The sequence below is a fragment of the Haliotis rufescens genome, unplaced genomic scaffold (genome assembly GCF_023055435.1).
Source record: "Haliotis rufescens isolate VD_foot unplaced genomic scaffold, xgHalRufe1.0.p SCAF_7, whole genome shotgun sequence".
NCBI lineage: Eukaryota > Metazoa > Mollusca > Gastropoda > Lepetellida > Haliotidae > Haliotis > Haliotis rufescens.
In genome coordinates, this window is record NW_025964361.1 from 9,436,138 (window position 1) to 9,451,647 (window position 15,510).

A 15,510-nucleotide genomic window follows, 5' to 3' on the forward strand; every position below is an offset into this window, starting at 1 on the left:
ACGTTCAAGAATAATGCACTTTTATAGAGACGTGCATGTACGTGTGCGTTTTGAGGCTGCTTGTACCAGTCCGGATTTATGCTTGGTTTATAGAGCTAGCCTACTGAGATACCATGCCCCAGTTAAACATGTATACTGACTTCGAACCACCCAGTTTTTGTCCTCAATATCGAGCGCAAGACAGGGTAATACAGTTCGATCTTTTGACGTCTTTTGTTGTGACGCTGCAAGTGACCATTGACCTTCGGCTCTCCGAGCGGACGTTCTATTCACCAGACCAGATCCGATGCGATGTGGAGAGCTCTTACATGTACATAACCATTCAAGATGCAATACAAATAAATTGCAAGTGATTCCGTAGCATTTGCTTGGCTTACCGTTTCCATAAACTGAAAGGAAATTAGGCCAATAAAACTCAGTTTCCTAATTGACTGATAGTAGAATGGGTTGGGCCTGTGTTGCATAATTGCGTTGAAGGAAGTCACCGATTTCATACTGTTGTCTTTATCTTTTTTTATCTTTATATAAGAAGTTTGTGTAATTCTTATTGGTGACGTAATTATTTATATGAATTTACTTCAATTATTTTTGCAACTGCAAACGAGCAAACAGAAATGGAACAAAGCCATTCTGTCCCAGCCATCAGTCATCAAAAGTCTCGCTGCCCTACCATACATCAGTATTATCAACTTTTGACTCGACTCTAAAACCTAAAACATGTCCATTCCTTTTTTGTACTGTATTCAAAGGTCAATAAAATCCGTACAAAGAAATATATTGCTGGGTCTAGCAAAAGTAACACCAAATCCCTGACTAAAAGATTTACCCTACTGCTTAATACTATCAAGCAGGGCCTTGCTTGACTTTTTGCAATCACAGAAAAGAACATCTCTGTCAAAATATTTGATTTTTCACTATCCTACATGACAACCTTAAGGTCAAACTTCATAACAAAACATGGTGACCACAGATATACTTATATATTCTATATTCAGGTCACTTTTTCAAAAATGAAAGCAAATGTCATCTGAAGTTTCCTGAGAAAACAACATGTGAAATGTTGGACTTCCTCATTGATAACATCAATGTAAAAAATGGGAATAAGACATTAAGGCAAGAAGTAGGCATGCCCATGGGTACCAATTGCGCTCCTCTTCTTGCTGACCTGTTTCTTTATGCAAATAAATCAGAATTTCTGCTCGGTTTGGCAAGTCAAAACGAGGTAATTTAGCCAAGAAATTCAATTTCATTTTCAGGTTATATAGAAAATCTGATATCGTTTAATAACCCTCAAATAGACCCTCACTTCCACTGATTTACCCACCTGAACTAGAAATAATAGACCAGTGAGACCGCTTCATCTGTGACAAAACACTTTCTGCAACGCTGTATGGAAAGAAGGATGACTTTAACTTTCCAATGTTCCACTTTCCCTTTATTTCGAGCATGTTCCCTGCAGCTTCAGCCCTTACGTTTCACATCTTTTGTGATACAATCGGACATGCTGTTTCTACCAAGATTTCAAAGAGATTCATACAAAACTCTTATTCAGAAGTGTGTTTTTTATCAAGGTTACAACATTTACGGCTCAGTTCTGACGCCTTAGTGAACAAAATGGTGTCTGATGCAATTCCCTATTTTGATGTGTACCATGTGTTCCCGTGTTTTTCAGGTGATCAATTGACTTGCCTTTGCATGTGTTGTGACAGGTGGCACCGGTGAAGCAGCATAAGCTCACCTTTTGACGAACACCTGGTATCATCACTATTTGATAGTGATTTTTAAACACATTCTGATGATATAGTCAGAATCGTACAACCGATTCTGTTTCTGACAGAGATTTCTTATGAATATGGAAAGTTTTTGTTACTTTTGTTTATTATGTATTTTCGTTTCTGGAGTTATAAATGTACAAACCGATGTGCAGGCGGTGCGCGCAGGTTTACACAGTTTGCACCCTTATAACTTCAAATAAAAGCTCATCATATGAAAAGGACGATGTGCTATGAATGAGTGAGTGAGTGAATACGGTTTTATTACAATAATATCACGGCGGGGGACACCAGAAATGGGCTTCACACATTGTACCCATGTCGGGAATCGAACCCGGGTCTTCGGCGTGACGAGCGAACGCTTTAACCACTAGGCTACCCGACCGCCCCGCTATGAATGAGGGATTGAAACATTATGTGTGAACATAATCTTTCAAAGATGAATATTAGAAGTCCTGTACATTGCCTACAGGAGAAACTGAAATTTCTTATTTTAGAGTGTGTAAATGACTGACTTGACAATGACGAGGTTGATCAATTGTAGATTGATCATTGTAATTAGAGTCACGTGATATTCCTAAACAGTTAATGATTTCATCACCTTTAATTTTCCAATCCTAGCCATCTCTCGTCACTTAAATCGTTGCAGAATTTCCTGTGTTTTTTATATCTTCTTTCTGGCGTGCGATTGGATCTACGCATGTGATTGCATACGATCCCGGGCAAATAAACAGCATTACGAGAATGCAACAGGTGGTTATATATTACAGGTTTTGATCAAGCTCTCTTTCACTATCTGAATAATTTGTGAGGTTTCCAAATACAGATATATCACTGTACATACACCAAGGATATCCTCTACTGTGTAATGGGAATGGAATCACAAAACAAAGGTTTAATCTGTTTAGGATATGAAGGTTTAGGTTTAGTGAATTTATTATGGAGGAGTCTTTACACGATCCATGGCCGTTTGTATAAATTCTGGAATTGGATTTCAACACGTCTTGCATCAGACTCCCTGCCGCCACACGAGGCGCTTAGATCAGAATCAAGCTGTTGCCCGTGCCGGTGGTATGTTTGTCTGCGTCATATACAATGACGTTATCTGAAAATGATGTTTAAAATCACACAACATGATTTAATACATTTATCAGATGGGACACACTCCGGTCTTTCAAAGGTATCTGTGAACACAAATGAATATTTGTCTCAGCATCTGGCATTTTGCAAACCCTATCTGTAAACCAAAGTTTCCATTATAACCCTTGAGCTCAACGTACATCTGAACAGTGAAATATATATGGATTTTCATGGCAATTACAACAGGAAAACTCAGTAAACATAAGATTATATAGTCATCAATGGCATAGTGGTATATTCTACACAGCAACAGAGAATATTTTGAATTTGGTACATTTCTGCATTGAGTGAGGGAATTTGGTTAACGCTGCTTTGAACAATAATCCAATTAAGCTTTAAGAGTGGAGACACCGAAAGTGATGCAGGCCGCAAACGTGAGCCCTAGAGGACGGGTGGTGCTGACAAACTTCGAAACATAACGGTTGCAATACAGTACAGCTGAGTTTCACACTTACAAAAGCAAAGTTTGGTATCAGAACAAATGTGAGAATAGTGCTCTTTTGTTAAGCATAGGCAGTTATGTAGGCAGATTCAGACTAACTTAAACCCACTTTCAACAAATAAGAATTTGTTTCACAATTCAGCAGTTGTTGTCCATGGTGTGTACATGTATATCATAGGCATTGTCGTGCGTCCAGAGTCTGATACAACTGACACAGTAAGCGATAGCATCTTTCCTAATAATTAATTACAACGATTTGTATGACGCTAGCGTCATCTGGCTAATGAAATAAAAGCGGTGTCATATTTACAGTGCACTGAATGCGCGTGTTTGTCTTCAATATGTGTTTGCTTCTTGGTCTAAATTACACCACAGTTAGTTTTACAATCAAACTAAGTAACTTTATATTTGATTAATTCATGAAGAGTGGAGAAAGGTGTCTACCAAGCGGTACCACGGGGAAACTCATCCATGTCGACGGCTCAAATATTGCTTCTATTGTTTCACTCAATTCTACATAATTGGCAACTACTCAGATATATTGTTTGATTCAATGCCAGAACTAAATCAAATAATTGTTAATGTACTTTATTCTACAGACACACATAGAACTGTCTTGTCCAACTGATGGCGAGATAAATCACACCACATATTCCATATATGTGCACATTGTCACAGCTACAATACAATATTAATCTTCTGAAATCCGAACATAATTGTATTATGTTATATATCAAAAGATTAAAAGGGATAAGTGTTTCAGTGTAATCATATATTGTGTTTTGGACCTTCTAAAGTGTGAGGGGGCACGGGTGGCCCAGTCGTCTAACGTGCCGCGATTCGCTGTGCAGAGTTGCGTCCCTTGGACACGCCAGAAACCCATGATTGTGGGTTCGAATCCCGGTTCGCCCCGATTATGTTTCTAGGTTTGTCAGCACCATACCCGTGCTCGTGGGTTTCACCGAAGTGGTAAACGTCTGAGACCTGCATCACTTAGGGCTTTCCTCCCACATTAAGCTGGCACGCCGCGATATAACTGGAATATTGTTAAAAGCGACGTAAAACCCAACTCACTCACTCACTCACTCACTCACTCTAAAGTGTGCAGTGTTTCGGCGACTTTGTTCATCCTCGTAACGTTCTGATAACGTTTGTAATTTTTTGGTCAAATCCAACTTTCAAGAGTATATTTTCCCCGGCCGTTCATTTTAACGATATTTCCACTCAGAAAGTGTCCTTTTGTATACAAAATAACTTTTGACATATTTCTGTGAGAATTCAAGATTCCAGGTTTGGTTTTTGTCCGTTATGTCTGACTAAAAGAACAGTGAGATCACCAGTCCAGCCGGTGTTGAAGCACATTATAGTTAGGAAGAAGGGAATAATAAAACATTGTGGTGTCAAGGCTTATGTTTAAAAGATAGGTTGAATCGTGTGAGTGTCGTGTAATTGAACTGGACGTTAACTTTACTTCATGCTGCCCACATGGAACGTTGGCCTGCAGTGTTACTGTCACATACACGGTCAACCGTCCCACTAGGAAATTAGTGGAGTGTTTGGTCAATATTAGTCTACTGGAGATTGGAAACTGGAGAAAAAACATGAGTGGTTGATACCTGACTTGTCTCCCGACTTGGCAATTGCACTTGACTGCAGTAATCGTTGCCAATGCAAGCTTCACACAACCGCCAGGATCTGCTGGTTGTTCGAGTCCCACACTCGTACTGATCATCCTTGGTGTGTAAGACTGGTTATTCTCTGGTGTTGACGTTTTATATTTGCTTAGATGTAACAGGTGAAATTCATTTTTTTATGTAATTCTGCATATTGTCGTATGTTAAAAGCATGCACAAATAGGTCAATGGGCGGCTGAACCGTCTGTGGAGGGCTGTTCACGCCTGTTCGTTCTGAGTTTGAATCCCAGATATATCCTATTATGGTCCTGTGTCGTTGTCGTTGATTTCACTAAAAAGTTTATTGTGAAAGGCGTGCGTCACATTGAGTTTTCCTCTGCCGGGATGGCCTGCAGTGATTTATATGAAGCAATGTTCTTTTGGGTTTGTTCATACACTTTGGGGTTTACTCGCTCACTTTCCACGAACATATAAAGCAAAGCCACGGAACATATAAACCAAAGATCAAATAACTTAGTGCTCCAATATGTGGGAAAGTATTCACTATTTTGTCATCAATTATTGAAAATGTTAAAGAAAATGATTCATCAAAGAGAGGCATCATTTAAATTACATATGTCAAACTACTGTGTCATGGTTTTCTACCTTCACAACTGACGTCAATAATAATAAGTTGAACACAAAGCGAACCTCAAAATAAAATACACACGTCACATTCCTGCTGAAGTTTTGATGAGGCAATGGATGCAAATGTGTTGTTCCATCCATCTTATGTAGCTATGGTAATGTTTCATAGAGAATAGAGAAGCGTGGCGTTGTGTGTGGTATATGAACACAAAACTAATATGCACTGTTCGATACTATATAAGGAGGCATTATAGGTAGATGTATTCCACCAAAATAAGAACGATAAACAGGCCTGCACAACAAAGTACAAACATGGCATTAAGTCATTTGTTGTGTAGATCAGCATTTATATTCAAGTAATAAGTTGCACATTCCTCCTTAACAAGGTCGTTTAGATCATGATCTTGATGGAAAAAAATATTTGGTTCTCTGTTGATAGCGCAAGTGCACGAGTGCAATGTGTTTATATGGTCGATTTCCCATAGTCATGATTTTATTAATATGTTTGATCATGAGAATAATGTGTTATGAGACATCACTCACACCTCAATCGTGGTTTATGAATGTTGTTGAAAGTCCGATTCTTTTGTTCGACTTACAAGATCGCTCTGAAATCGAATAACGTATCAGTGCCAGTCGTCTTAAATGCTAAGTGAGGGAAATTTGAAGGAATGTTTTGAATTGGATATAAGGATAATTCATTTTAATCAATTCTGCAAAATCAGTTAAACTGCACAACACAAGGATTTATAACATTTGATTTATTGAAACTTGATAACACAAACTAAAGATGCATTTCACAGAATGTCAGAAGGGTCTGTACTTGCTAGACCAAAGAGGAGTATTTATGCCAACACATTCTTTCAAATCGGTAAAAGTTTACACAATATGAAAAGTTATAACTGATCTATCAAATATTTACTGATTGCAACTTACCATGCATTTCACCGATAATGACACCCGTGTAGATCCGGGTTAGAACTGATCGGGTGGTGAGGCTCGCTGACTTGGTTGATGCATGTCATCGCATCCCAGTTGCCTAGATCGATGCTCATGTTGTCACTCACTGGAATGTCTGGTCCACACATGATTATTTACATACAGCCGTCATACTGCTGGAATATTGCTGAGTGCCGCGTTAAACAACAAACAAATGTATGTTGGTGTGATATATTATATATTTGGTCAAACAAACAGATTCTGCCAGAAGGTGTCCTATCCTCTAGAATTAACGAGCCACAGCAAGACAAGACGACGAAATTCCCCAAGGGGAATCCGCCCGGCTATCATTAATTAAAGTATCCTATGTTCTGTAAATTAAAGTATATCATTATGCCAATCATTAACACTTTATTCTTTCCGACTTTCCAAGTGAGAACAATTCCGTCTGATGAAACAAACACGTTTTCATAGCATATATATAATTATAATTTCTTACTCAAAGCAATAATGTGTTATGAGACATCACTCACACCTCAATCGTGGTTTATGAATGTTGTTGAAAGTCCGATTCTTTTGTTCGACTTACAAGATCGCTCTGAAATCGAATAACGTATCAGTGCCAATTGTCTTCAATTCTAAGTGAGGGAAATTTGAAGGAATGTTTTGAATTGGATATAAGGATAATTCATTTTAATCAATTCTGCAAAATCAGTTAAACTGCACAACACAAGGATTTATAACATTTGATATATTGAAACTTGATAACACAAAATAAAGATGCATTTCACAGAAATAACGATGCAATCTGTGTGTGTCATTTGACTGTTTTTGCAACAGTTTCCCTCTAAGCCAAGTAAAACGTAAATGGATTATTGCTTGTTGATAAAGAAATCCCTATTCCCCTACAGGAGATTTTTAAGAATTTTGATAAAAAGGTTCCAAAGCAGGAATTAACATCATTCCACATGATGTACGGTGGTAAAAAACTGGCATGTTGTTTGTCGTAGGTGTCTAAGTGAGTGAACAGTATTTCAGTGTGTTTGCTTTATGGAGAAGGGAAGTTTTAAGGATTGCAGGACGTGTACTACGTTGGTGCCACCCGAGAGCACGGGTGTGGTGCTGAAAAAGCAAGAATGATAATCAGGTCGAATCTGTTAAATTCTTGGTCCATGGTGAGCTTCCTTTAAATCTCCTTGTTCTCGTTAATAAAAGCGACAAAAACATTTCAATAATTATTATATATATATATAATAATGTATAGTACATTGTACGATTCCGACTGCATCATAGACATCATAATCAAATAGTGATAATACCAGGTGTTCGCGAAAAGGTAATCGTATCTTGTCCCCACAGATGACACCCTCACAAACATATGCAAAGGCAAGTTAATAACACACGCGGAACAGGGTAGAATATGTGATAAAAGGCGAATACGGTAAACAGGTGGTTAGGTTCGGTGACTTGACTGGGTGACAGCACGAACAAACAACAAGCAACAACAAACAACAAGCAAACGAAGATTATTCGTTAATCTATTCCACACATGGCATACATTATGATTGTCGAAACATCTATGTATGACATGCTGCAACTCGTAACTTTATCAACGAGGAAGAAAAAGAAGTGTCAAATTTCAAAATTATTGACGTAGGAAGCATTTCGACTTTTGCAATAGTAAACACCACTGTCTATTGATATCTTAAAGCCTCATCACCTGGTTCAATTGCAATATTCTCGAGTTATCCGTTTTCGCACGTATCCCGTTTCCCGGGCTGTCCAATATCCGGTTACTGTATCGATAAACGTAATTTGATGACGTCACATATAGTTTTCGGAGCGATTGTCTGGCAGTCCTTGCTTGAGTATCAATAAAAAACAAAAACATAGGGAAATATTTCACAGATTAATGCATTCACTATCGATATCTCTATTGTTTTCACTAAAGCAAACAGTCGGAAAGACACAAGGTAATAAATGAAAACAAACGATATTAGAACAGTGTAATTTCCACTGTCTTCTATTTATATCCAATGATGTCAACTTTTTTCGTAAAGGGAAATAATGAACTCTATTTTGGGCAGTTTATTTTAGTATTATTTATTGTCAAGACTTTATACTTTTGCTCTGTGAATGTTGTACTTGAGAAACATTTAGTATGGTATGTTGCAATCATGAAAACAGTTGGTTATCGTAAGAATGTCAGTCGGAAATGTTGACATTTATCATCTATTGAAAAGTAATTTACAAGGCAACAAAAGAAACTTTGCATGAGCAAAGGACACCTTTACGATTGTCGAACCAACAACTGTGTCGGTGTGTGTGTCTGTGTCTGTGTGTCTGCGTGCGCGTGGGTGTGTTTGTGCGTGTGTGAGTGTCTGTCCGCCATGTGCAGTTATCACCGTACTGCATCTGCGTCTCATGCAGAGCCCGTGGGATGGCGTCCCATATCTTCAAAAGTACTTCTTCTAACTCAAGGACGTTGTTAGGGGTGAAGGAGACAGCTCGGGTGCCGGACCATTTCGCCCCATTCGTGTTCAATTATCAAATACCGGGTGAATTACTGGGCCACGGAAGAATGTAAACATTGGTCTTTTGCATAAACTGCTAAACAACCAGTGCCATATGTGCTCGAGCGAAGTCTGGTCGAAAAAAAGCAATGAACCGTGACGTTAAAAGAAACGGCAGAATATCTAGAGACAGGATAATGTCACGATATGCAACAGCCGTGACGTTTCCTTGAATGACAACGAGCGGGGTTCGATTTGCTGCTATTAGTTATCCCTCCCCATACTAACGCAGCGCCTTCAGCAAAACGATTTTATTCAAGAAAAACATGCATGAGAATAGTGTTTACCTCTACGGTAATACACGCGCCGGCGAACATAAGAACTTTAAATGTGAAATCTGGATTCATCTGTGAACAAGACGTTCCTACACCAACACAGAAGATGACGATTGTGGTGATAGCACCGTCGAAGGTGAATCTACCGATATCTATGCGATCAATTGGACGTATTCCAGGTCGACATGGACGCATTGCGTGCTCTCGCAGTCAACGTCTGACGGTATTGGGAAAGGCCCGCTGATGATTTGGAATAGAATGTGCAGTGGTTACGGCATTCTGCATCCAGTTACCATTAACCAGGGGTACTTGGCAGTGTCATAACACTTGGACGTCCAGAACGTTCCGTCAATGACTTCATTAACATATATGTGGTTTTCAAGAGATTCATTCTGTGACTTCTACAAGGTGCTGAAAGCGCAATATCTGCAAAACGTCCAGTCCATTGTACGATTCCGACGAGATCATAAGCTTGAATCAATATGCTGATTAACGGAAAAATCTTTGCATGTCACTTTCTAAAACACCGTACTCGTAAAGCCTGGTAACGCGTTTGTCCACCGTTGATGATAGAATGACACCTATTGTCCATGGAACCAAGAAGCCTCCAAATAACACATTGTTGAATGGCAGCCCATTCTTCCTGAAGACCTTGGCATAATACCAGCAGATCATGTGGTCCTGGTTGACGTTGGCACATACGTCTGTCTACGATGGGTGGCGGAAACGTTCTGAACCTTGTGCTCAACGTACGCCTGAACGTGCGCCTGAACGTCTTACAGTCCCATGTAGTGCCAAATGACCATTAGTTACCAATAATAGCTTCCTGAAACATGAGAACCACAGTGTTGATATTCTTGCAATGAGTAAACTAGAGGTGTTCAATAAATATGTATTTAGTAATCTTAAACGTAGTCTCTGAACGTCTTAAAATTGCATATAATTCCAAGTTACCATTAACTTCCCAAAGAGCTTGCTGGAGAATAAAGAAATGTATATGTGTGCCTATATCAGTTTGTAATGAGATTCTCTCTCCGACAATAAATATCAATCACTCAAGTTCGAGATAACCTGAACAGGTAGATACATATATAGTTTGACGTCAGTGGTCTCATGGGAAAGTCTTCACATATTCAAATAGAAAACGAAATATCATGCATGAAATGTACAATACTCTCTGTCCCCCGCTCTTTCGCTTTTTCTCTTTTTCTCTTTTAATCTATCACAAGCTCCGTCTCTCATAAGCTCTTTTTCACGCTCTGTCTCTCCTGCTCTCTATCCCATGTTGTATCATGCTCTCCGTCGGTCTCCATCGGGCTCCCTATTATGTCTCTCTTATGCTGCTTTTCAAGTCTTGTGTATGATCTCAAATGCTTCTTGTTTCGCCTGGCTGTGTTAAAAGCTCAGTAACATCACATGGTTAAAGAGATCACTTTTGACATTTGTCATATGTAATAAAGTCCTTGTCGACAATTAAATGATTGCAACTCATAAGTACGATTCATTCGCAGACAGTGAGACTCCACATTTAACCCAGCGTAGGTTCCTCCCACACATCCAAGACGACATCGTGCAAAAGCACATTCTTCAAATTGGGCTTCTTTGGGAGAACTTGATAATAGTCACTATCGTTTAGTAGTCTGGACTCCTGATTAAAAAGTCAACCAACGTATGGTAATATGAAACACTCTCGAAGGGTTTTCAAACGTAAGCTATAATTTTCTTAATTTCTGATGTAACAACGCCGGAATTTTATTCCAATCGTAATCGCCTGCCATGCCAGAGTTCTTTCCTCTGTAAATATCAACGTGTTACACATTTTGAGTGTCAGATAGACAGACTCACGATATTTTCTTTTAAAGCATTTATGGTTGTATACGGACTACGTCCATTCTCCATGTACGCTTTTCTAGAAAAAAAAATTGGTTTGCCTGAACATCATCAAATTGAAACCATACCGATAAACTATAATCCGAAAATGCTGTTAAATTAAATTAACAGCAAAATAAGAATGCATGTTATTAAGTGAGACGTTCATTCCATTGGGTCCATAGTAAAAATGTATATGCAAATTGTATTATTACCCATTACTTAAAATATTGCTATTGCTGTTGAGCTATATATTTTTGTTTACATTCAATTGGCTTGGCTCTCCTCAAACCGATATTCCAGATGCTCAAGAGAATATTTGCTAACTGAAGCTTTTGCCTTTGTCGGGACTTGTTTGTGGGACAATTCATCTGTTTAATAGATATAAACATCTCACGGTTACAAAAGGATAAGGCCTTTCAAAAATAGAGAATTAGTTACATGACGTGTGTCAAATGTGAAGAACAATTTACGCCAACGTTTAGCACCTACATATTATGTGTAATAAGGCATATATTTGACATGAAAATGATAAATTGTAGTTTACACATGCACACAAACGTTTCTCGACAGCCGGACGTAATAATTGCCAAGCTCCGCAAATAATAACGTTATTTCTTGCTTACTGGTACACCACATTCAAAACGTGAACGCCAGAGATTAACAAAGCTTCCACAGAAACAGATTCCATATGGCGTTAACGTGAAAAACTGTTTAGAAATTATATGAATGGATCACTCAAAATCAGTGATGACACCAGGCGTTCGCGAACAGGCTTACCACGTCATGCTGTACGTGAATAAAACCGAAGAACCAGATGCTAATAGCTGATTCCATTGCACGATTCCGACCATATCTGTCTAATAGTGATAATACAAGGCGCTCGTTTTGAGGTGAGTGTATCCTGCCCCACCAGCGGCACCGGCAACAAACTCATGCAAAGGCAAGTCAACTGTCTACTTAAAAAACAGGGGAACATATAGAACAAGTCAAAATAGGGCCAAATTTGCAAATGTCCTCCACATGTCTACTCGTCACTAAAAGCTTTAATAATAATAAGGCCTTTAAAGTTGTAACGCTGATCAAACAACTATTTAGTCGTATGACGCTCTTCGAAAATCGTCTCTACAAAGCATGATCCATTGTACCTCAACGTTGTGATATGTACACAGGAACTGCTGGAATATTTCTCGATATTTTAAAAGGGAAAGTTGACCCTTTCCATATTCACAAGAAATCTCTTCTAAAATTCCATTGTGCCATTTCAACTGCATCATTAGCATGTGTTCATGAATCAGCATCATAGTGATACCAGCTGTTCGCGAAAAGGTGAACGCATGATGCCCCACTGGTCACACACACACACACGCAAAGGCAAATCAATTGTTTACCTGAAAAAAAGCATGAGAACATATGGTGCAATTCAAAATAGGGATTTGATCATACATTATTATTGTCACTGATGCGTACGTCTACTTAAAACCTTTTAAAAGTTTACTTGGCTTGTTCCTCTTGAATAACTTTGAATCTTATGTATAGATTTAAATATTAAACAGATGATACCTCTTTTTCTCTTTTTGGTCATTGATGAACGGTATCAAACCATTGATATACCTGAAGCTGAGTCAAAACCTCTTAGCCTATTCACATGTTTTGATTTTGCCAATCCGAGAAGAAACTTTACTCGTATACATAAAGTTACAGATCAGCAAGAAGGGGTGAACAGTTGGTGCCCATGTGGATGCCTACATCTTGCCTAAGTGTCCAACCCCCTAATTCAATATTGATGTCATCTACGAGGAAGTCCAGCATTTCACAAATTGGTTTCTCAGTAAACTGAAACTTTGAATATAGAAATGCAAATCCTTTGAGTATTTGAGAATCAACATGGCAGTAATTCCACTTGTCTCATATGCCTTCTGCCTATATTACTTTGTATCACTACTCCATTACTTTTGATGGGTTGGTTACTTGATATGGGTTGTTAGATATTCTCAATATGAGTACGACTTGTCTGTGACCGAACACAGACTAATACCTTGGGTTATCTGGGATACACGAGAAAGGTCAAATCTTCTCTGCAAATGGCTGGGTTTCATTCAAGGATAACCCATATAGATAACCCATTCAGATAACCCATTCAGCACATCTCAGAAACAAACACCCGCAACAGGTCTTTTTGTCAGATAACAACGCGGCATCACTGCTATGTTACACTCATTTTTCAATATATACATGAAACATAAATTCATGATTTCGTTTCTTAAAACAAGGTTGACACCTGAAAAGATGTTCAACAGAAGCGTTTTTAAGAACAAAACATTTCAGTATATCGTTTTATCTTGTTGAGCCTTGCATATATTTAATGGGTGAGTAACCATGTACAAATCATGAAACATGTCTAGCATTGGTGAATAGCATTACACTATCAATTTATTTTGCTTTGTGTTACACATATATGTATTTCAACAATATTGCCACACACAATAGGTTTCTTTTTGTATATGGAAGAAACATACTGACTTACAGCTGTTACTTTTCGAACACGCTGTACGTCCTCCTGCCCCTGGTTTAATCTAGTTCGTGCTGCCAACATGAAGCTTTAGTCTACCGTTTACCTGTCACATGTATGTTCCACCAACCCACTGGGAAATTAGTGCGGTGTTTCTGTGTAAAATTCGTTTATTGGAGACTGGAGACAAGACGTGAAATGTTGGTGCATGCATGACTGGTCAATTCTACAAATGTCTGTGATAAAACTGGAGTGACTTGTACCATGCTTCTGAGATCAGAGGATTCCTTGACGCTGAGTTCAGTTCCCTACTGATGATGATCCTTGGTTTGTCAGCACTATATATACCGATGTTCGCAGGCTTCACCAACAGGGTGAACGGTTGTGTCTTCTGTGACTTCATGCCACTTTTAGCTGACTCTCCACAATTTAACAGAAATATTTCTCCAAGCTGAGGAAAACCCAATGTTCTTGCATGTCCTATACCAAACTAAGGCATCACACATTCATTACCCAATTGCTGTCACATGGCATCATTTACCAGTATGGACAATTCTTACCGAAATCAAAGGAAACACAGAAGACACGTTACTTTGTGTCATAATGTGCTGACGTTCAAGAACACATGCTCACTGTGACCAGACATAATAGGTTTCAACTGCCGCCTTCATCAATAAAGTATATCAATACGCCGTAAGAGCTCCACCCTGTAGTGAATAAGTCCTGGGTTTAATTCCTATCACGGATTTTACCTATAAAATTCATTTGATTGCTGCTTATATATTTTATATTTTGAAAGCAGCACAGGTAGGCCATTGAATATGGTCTTTCAACATTCGTTCTTGTGGATGTCACCAAACTATAATTGTTAAAGCCCTGCATATGACAGGTAAACTATAACTGTTAAAACCCTGCAACACTTTGGCTCACAAGTAAGCTGGAACTCGAGGTGCTGGCACACTCATTCAAATTTCACAGAAGCCCAGTGTAATATTATGTGGGAAATTTATTCACCATGTTAACAATTAACTGTTCAAAATTCGATAGAAGATCATATATCAACGAGAGACACCTCAAAGCCCATCTGCAAAAATGCTATCGTGACTGCCTCAATAAGACTGACACATGTGTGAGGAGTGAATAGATGGAGTGTCTTTGGACCATCAACTCGTCATTCATTGCTTATTTGTTCTCATTAATGCTATTTTTTAAATGATACAGCACCGGAAGAAGATGTGTAGGTCCATTTAATTTTAATATGGCAGTCTTTGAATCTTTAGTTTTAAGAATACCTTAAAGAGACAAGATGTGTAGTATACCAATCCAACACCAATATTCAATATTAGATAGATTTAGGAGGCATAGCGAATACAGTTTTCCAAAACATAATCTAATCGATCAATACAACGCCATAACCTCTGACAAAATATTTACAATTATATTGAAAACGGCTTTTGTTCGGTTGCTTCATTTGTTATGTAAATCCACATTCTTAAAATGTAGGGGGCACGGGTGGCCCAGTCGTCTCAGGCGCCGCAATTCGCGCCAGAAACCTATGATTGTGGGTTCGAACCCCGGTTCACCCCGATTATGTTTCTAGGTTTGCAAACCCATGCTCGTGGGTTTCACCGAAGCGGTAATCGTCTGAGACCTGCATCACTTCGAGCTTTCCTCCCACATTTAGCTGTCACGCCGTGATATAACTGTAATAGTGTTCAAAGCGGCGT